This window comes from Rhopalosiphum padi, chromosome 3, assembly GCF_020882245.1.
Source record: "Rhopalosiphum padi isolate XX-2018 chromosome 3, ASM2088224v1, whole genome shotgun sequence".
NCBI lineage: Eukaryota > Metazoa > Arthropoda > Insecta > Hemiptera > Aphididae > Rhopalosiphum > Rhopalosiphum padi.
Window position 1 is genome coordinate 40,202,748 of NC_083599.1, and position 7,635 is coordinate 40,210,382.

The 7,635-nt window shown below is 33.9% G+C and overlaps 1 protein-coding gene across 2 annotated transcripts in view; it reads right to left on the reverse strand.

Annotated features, from left to right (window-relative positions):
* Positions 1–4,250, reverse strand: part of LOC132926851 (uncharacterized) — an 8,049-nt gene extending 3,799 nt beyond the window's left edge. Inside the window, exon 1 of one of the 2 annotated variants that reach the window (XM_060991263.1) lies at positions 3,473–4,250. The gene's annotated coding sequence lies outside the window, so the exon portion shown is untranslated. The other variant, XM_060991264.1, reaches the window with a different exon arrangement.
* Positions 4,251–7,635: the final 3,385 nt, after the last annotated feature.

A 7,635-nucleotide genomic window follows, 5' to 3' on the forward strand; every position in this document is an offset into this window, starting at 1 on the left:
AAATAAAATAAAAATATGTCATTAGAAAAAATAAGATTGAAAATTTAATGTTGATTCTTGTGTTGTCAGCTCATCATGTATAATATGTAATCAAGGTTTCATAAATGCCACAATTCATATTTATATACGCTACATAGCAATTATTCAGATAAAGTTAAAAGTTATTTGAAGTTTTAAAAAAAGTAGACAAGTGATAGATAGACACTTTAATCTTATATATGTATAGGTAGAATATTACTTATGCATATATGCAAAATATAATGGGACCGGTTTAATAAGTGATATACCACCCAAAGGCATCTATAATAAAGTATTGTAGTTGAATGTTAAATGTGTGATCTACCAACAATCAATATTTATGCTACCTATATATTATAATAAATTATACTTTAATAATATTGATACAACTAAATTTTTTATGTCTATTTTAAGTATTGTATTCTTAAAGTATCAATATGTTACCATTTAGCTGTGAATTATGGCACCAAACCAACATTGTGGCGGACATTTATAAGAAAATATATTTGGATGGCACTTTTAAATAAAGTATACTAAAAAATACTTCAAAAGTAAACATAATTAAGGTATGACAGAAATAATGAACTTGTCTGATAGTTTGGAATTAGGTATAAACGATAGGAAATATAATTTTTATAAGCATGTATAAGTACAAATAGAAGATTTTTTATCAAATTATAAAAGGGTAGTCGGTAGATCACACATAAGATTATAAATAAATATAACAGTAAATCACATTTTGGATCAACTTAATACAATTTTTTAAAAATAAATTTAGCTTTTCAATATTACCAAAAAATACGCTTATAGCTATATAAGACCTAAGTAGGTACTAGGTTTATTCTCTCATAACTATTGATCATAGTGGTAAGAATGTTAATAATTTTAGATATATACAGTGCTCAAATTGGGGGGGGGGGCGCAGGCGGACGGAGTCCGCTTTCATTTTTTCATAGATTTCAGCGTCCCTCTTCATTTAATTAAGCGAGGAAAAATACTTTCTTTATAGCACCTTACTATATGTACAGGGGGTGTGGGGGACAAAGTTTACAACAGGTTACTTTACAATTTATTTGCTATGGAATGGTGTTTACTGAACTAAAACCAGCGTCCGTCCTCAATTTTTTTTTCAATTCGAGCACTGAATATCGTGAGTTCTATTTAATGTGATCACTGGTTAATAGAATCAACTGTTTATTATAGTGGTTCTTAACTGGTGTTTCGTAGATTTGGTATAAATGTTCCGCCAAAATTTTAAAATTAGTAAGAAAAATATTAATGATATGTAAGTGGTGTTCCTTCATTCAAAAAATGTTAAGAATCTCTGGTTTATTAGAATCAAAATTGAAAATCCCAAATTAGATCTTATGTTACTAATGTTAAATTAACCTTTTATTAAAATCACCAAGTACCGGGTAATTGAATCATTTCTAAGAACATTCTTATCATTTAATAGTATTTCAGACTTACACTAAAAAGAAACAAGAATTGTTTTGAAAAAGTTAAAAGGAGCTATTCAAAAATATGGTGAAAAGTTATCAATGATTTGTCGTTTGTGAATTGTGTTTGAAATGTTAGTTAAACTGAGTCACCAATCTTGAAACACTGATTCGTCTAGTTCAATTCATTTCAAAGAGTTAACTCACCGAGTCGAGTAGCTCATGAGCTACACATCCCTAGTGAAAATGATACTTTTCAGTTGTTTCAAAAGTTATAGGTACAATGTACATACATTATTATTTATTTAATTTTAAATAATTAAAAATCATGTAGGTATATATTATATTAATTGAATATGAATTTTAATTTCAGGATAATATGAAAATGAAATTAGTAGAATCAAAAATAGATAGTTTTTTTTTAAAAACGTATTTTAATATAAATACTTAAATTTTTAATATAAATATACTCATTATTAAAAAAAAAAATGTTTTATGGAATCAACCGGTTAATAGAATCAAAATGATCTGAACCAATGTGATCACATTAAGCGGAACTCACGGTAATATTTTAACAACAACACTTTTGATTCTAAAAAAATGTCAGTGAATCCATTTCGCTGAAATAGGTATTTAATTTTTGAATTGTTTAAAAATTGTCAGTTCCGCCAATTCTTTTTAAGAATTGAAAAATTTGGTATGTAATTTTAAAGTATTTTTTTTTGTGATTAAATTTTGTTTTTATTCATACCTATTGAAGGTAAGACTATTTTGGTAAAAACATAAAAAAAAATGTTAGTTATTTATATTTGTAATTTAAAAATTCCTTCAAGCATTAAGCTTTCACAAAATGTAATGAACAAAGAAACCATACCTTTGTTATAAGTGTTGTGGCAAAATGCCAAAAGCTGCATACTTTAAGACAATAATAAATATAACAAAAAAAAAATATAAATAATACAATAGGATCACACAGTATGTATGATAATAAAAAGGCTATTAAAAGTGAATTATTGGTAATAATGTAATATTCATTGTATTGTAAAATTTTTAATTATGCTCCAGTGGCGTAACAAAAAAATTTTCCTCCCCCCACAAAAATAAAAAAATGGGCCCCTAAAATATTGTTTAGGTAGGTTTAAAAACATTAATATATTTAATCTGATATGTTAAAAAATATTAATATTTATTTAATATTACATAATACTGCGATCTTCTAGCATTTTTTTGGGTAAACTTGTTAACTAACATGTTTATATCTAAACTGCGCATAGATTAACACTAATTTAATTTGAAAAAGCAATTATTCAATTTTTTTTTCACGGGAATTAAATTTACTTTAACCGTGAGCCCCCCTGCAACGCGTAGTCTGCGGGCCTTCAGTTAAGCCACTGTTATGCTTTATTAATCATGTTATAGTTATATTTTAGGGTTTTAATTAAGTAATTTCTACCTACCTAATTAAATTATTACAATATTTTTCTAAAATATAGTGATCTGCCACAAATAAATTATTACCTAATTATTATAAGAAATATCTATTTGTCACTGGTAACTTAACTAACGACAATTTTTTACCTGTTAGGTATCCAAAATGCAAATAGGACGCGACGATTATAATATTATAGCGTCCATTGATCACTTTTCACCTGCCTGCAAATGGGACGTCGACGGAAACGATAACGGTACTCGTAATGGTAATAACAACGCAACGCGATTCAGCGATTGTGCAGACTGGATAGGAAAAGTATACAATACTAATACTAGGTCGGTAGGAACCTACCTGCGATGAAATTTGTTGGACGCGAAAAAAAAAAATTCAATTGGTCCGCCATTGGCCTACTCGCCCCCCTCCCCATCACAACACACGCCATAGACAACACTCACTCAACCGAAACGACATGGGCCGCGGACCGTGGTTAGCAGCTACGGCGTCCCATGCCGCCGCCGCCAGATTTCTGTTTTGCTTACCATAAATACAAATTCGAAATACGAAATAACGGCTTGACGCTTACCTATCGGCGGCGAACGGGGGCGTACGTCGTCGTCGCCTTCGTAGTCTCTGGTAATGACGTCGACGGCAAAATCTCTTCGCCTCGTTCAGGATGGCGTTCGCCACGCACGCACGCACAGCACACGGACGGGCAGCACGGGCCACGGCCTGGCGCGTGTTCTGCGGGCGGCTGTGCTAGTTTGCTGACAAAATCGAATTGAACCGAACAACGACGCACGACAAACGCACTGTTTTTACAATAATTATAATAATAGTAATAATAATAATAAGATATTACAAGGTACCGCACTGACGAACGAACAATGTTTTTTTCTTCCGTTTCTCTGTCGCACTCGGGAAGAACGAAAGAAAATCGCCGAAACAGCAATGGCGACGACGTCACAAAACGACGGGTCGCAGTCGGTAATACAGTAAAATAATAATATTATTATCGCGACAGTGACGTCGATTAATAATAATAACAAAAAATAATGTCAATAATACTACAGCGTATCAACTATTTACGTATAGATTCTCCGTCGACAAACGCGCGCTAATTTCGTGAATGTCTACGTGCAAAAATATACAAATGTCGCTTCGGCCGTCGTCTTGCGCGGACGGCGGAAACGATACAAATAATAATTTAATAACGGATAAACAATAGTCACGATGCGATGCGGACGGAGCGCGTCGCCAGTGGCAAAAACGCAACGGATGAAAATTCGAGAACGACTGCGGTCATTCGGCGGCGGCACCACAGCGATAGTTCGTCGGAGAACAACAACAACAACAAAGCGAGTGGAAGTGGAGTTTACTCGATACCACCACGCGCCGCCGCCCCATAGCCACGCAAACTCACCGTCCCCCACCACGCGCGCACGGCACACGGGCACCGCCGATCGGTAGTCGGCACGGAGGTGGTGGTGGTGATGTTCCCCTCGCCCACCTCGCTCACCCGCCACAGCTGCCGTGAACCGGGGAACAATGGCACTCGGCACTCTGTTGCTCGGCGGGCGGGTGGTAAAAAAGCGAAAAAAAGTGAGAGGCTGCCGTTCGCTACTCGTTGTACCCGACCAGCTGCGCCGCCGTTAGCTGTTCTGTTCGTCGGTGGCGCACGGCACACATTCAACATTGCCACATCGCCGGTCGACCCGTCCACCGCTACCCTCCGCCACGACGTTTGCGACCTGTGCGGCGTTGTCGGTTGTTGGCGCGCGCGGTCCGGCGTGGCTGCGATTTCTCGACCGACGGTGACGCCGGCGACCCGGTGAAAGGCTCGGCGCGTTTTACGCAAACGTGTCGGCGTTACGACGACCGGAGAGGAGTATGAAAGTTCTCCGTTAGCCGTCACCGTAACCTACGACACGATGTAATAACGTGTAATACAAAATATTGTAGTGCCTACAAATATTATTTCGGTCGTCACGTTCAAGTGTTTACGATTTACGACGACAGCGCTGCACAGTGTACAGTCGGTTTTCGTTTCCATTTTTTTGATCGGCGTTTTTCGAAAAACACGATTTGGTAGGGTTTGGCTTGGTTTGGGTACACTTACTTGTTGTGGTATATTGTTTTTTGTATCTGTAGCATTAATTTACCGTTCGTCTGGCTTGACTCGAAAATGCGTCATCGCAATGAAGGTTTTCGAGTATTTCGGGTAAATCCAGTAGTCGGCCAATCGTTAATGACTCGCACGTCGAGTGTCTTACGAAGTGAGTCATGAATTTCCCGTTAAGTTTTCAAACAGCAGTGCGGGTCTTGAAATTTAGGCGGTAGAAGAGAGTATATTATATTTTTATGATTTCAATCACGTGCAAAGTATTTAAGTATAATATAAGTAACCTAACTTAACCACTCATACAGAATATACCTATCTACGCGATGAATATAAAGTATAAATAGGCACTTGGTTCGAGCTTTGAAAAGCTATAAGCTATAATAGGCTCTTCCCTGCCCCTCAAAACTATAACTAATTATAATTTATAAACTATATAGGTATAAGCCTAGTAATTTTTGTCTGCATGTATAATTGTATACTAGAATAGTTAGATATCAGCATAATATTATAATAAAAGTATAAAATAAATATTTTTCTTTGTTCGCAGTATCTACTATATCTATTCACACAACACACCTCACCGGTGTGCCTGTGTACGACTCTGTGCAAAATTACAAACACATAAATACAGGCGGGAGTCAACAGCTAATATTGTATTTTAAATAGCCAAACAGTCGTACAGACAGACATAATATAAAAAAAAACTACTATAGCAGTGGCGTAACGTATATGTGGCAACTGGCAATCGAGAATCAGTCTCGGTAAGTAGGTTGTAGGTAGGTATGAAAACCGCTTTGAAATGGTTACATTTACTAAAATGTTGATCATTACCATATTTTACCATTGTGAAAAATTGAAAATGTCAGTGACATAAGTCTTATTAGAACGGTAGGACGTTTATAAAACTCTTTGTCATTATGGAAAATGGAATTGTATGTGTTTGGAAGTAACTTAACAACTTAAGTTATAACTTATAAGTTATTGTAAACAATTTAATTTTTAAGTAATTTGATGGCAATTTAAATACATTTTATTTTAAGTACTTAATTTAAGTTACATTTACGTAGTAAAATTACCAATTTACTCATCACTTTTTAAAAATATATTTTAAGAACCAATTAATATATTATAATATGCAATGTAATTTAAATAATTTAATTGCCAAAAAAAAAAAGAAACTTCTCCACTATTACAGGTATTGTGTTATTTTTAATTCGTTACGCTAGTGGGAGGTACGCCGAGACTGCACAAGTACGAAGTACCTGTATATTATATACATAATATACGATTATATATAGTTTACATAAGTATAGTGAAGGATATTATAGATGGTTCTTGTTGTGTTGTACTGCTACAAATTGTTTTCGTCGACGAAACTCTCTCAGTATTTCATTACGTATGGTGTATATGTATAGTCCCGCAGTAATGAACGAATCGTACATATAATGTTAGGTATTTTATATTTATAGGTATTGGTCGAGGCTATGTTTTCATGATGAGATATCCTAATCCAACAAGTCATAAATTTACACTTAACAAATATAACATTATTTATTAATTATTAGTAAAACGTTTGAACCTTTTTTTTTTTTAATAAAAGAATAATAATTATTATTGATTTTATAACTGTTTAGTTGTTTAGTATAATTATTATACTACAAATGAAACAAATGTTTTTTGTTTGTTTAATAACAAAATTTGTCCCGATATATTAAAATGTAGAAGAGCTGAAGAACTTTTAAGATCCAATTGCATCTAAAGTAGTGTCTGTGACTGGAAAAGTAGGAACTATTACCATATCTGATTCAATATGATACTAGTTATTTTCAACAGGGAAGTGATTCGATGATGAACTGGTAAATATTGGCGTTCGCGTGTAGCATATTGCATAATATACCAGTTTTAATTAAATTAACTATCGAGGAACACATAAAGTTTATTTACGTATTGTGCGCATTTAATATTTTCTAGCCTTCTAAAAGGGTCATTGGCAGTTTGGCACGGTTATTTTAACTATATAGTAGATAACCCGTGATTCCACCGACCACACATGCACCACAGTCCCAAATAAACAATAATATTTGTGCAAACATTAAGAAGACGCCATACCCGCGTGTGTTCAGTGTTGTCTCTGTCTTACTAACGTAGTACATCATAACAAATTTTCGTTCAGCAAAATACATTTTGTGAGGTTAGCTTTAATATTAGAGTAAATATACCTATCATCAAATTTAAAGGTAAGAATATTATCTAGACAATGACATATGATTTTATTGATATATTATCATTTTAAAGTTGTTATATTTTACATAGCTGTAACTTACTTTAAAATAATAATATCATTAAACGCATATGTCATTGTCTAGATAATATTCTTACCTTTAAATTTGGTAATAGGTAAATTTACTCAAATAATAAAGCTAACATCACAAAATGTATTCTGCTGAACGAAAACTTGTTATGATGTACTACGTTAATAAGACAGAGACAACACATATATAGGTATGGCGATGGCGTCCTCTTAATATTTGACGTAATTATTTTTTCATCAATTTCAATCGATACGAATGATGAGATAATAAGACATACTATGCAGCAATTAACTACACCACAATGGGTATATCATC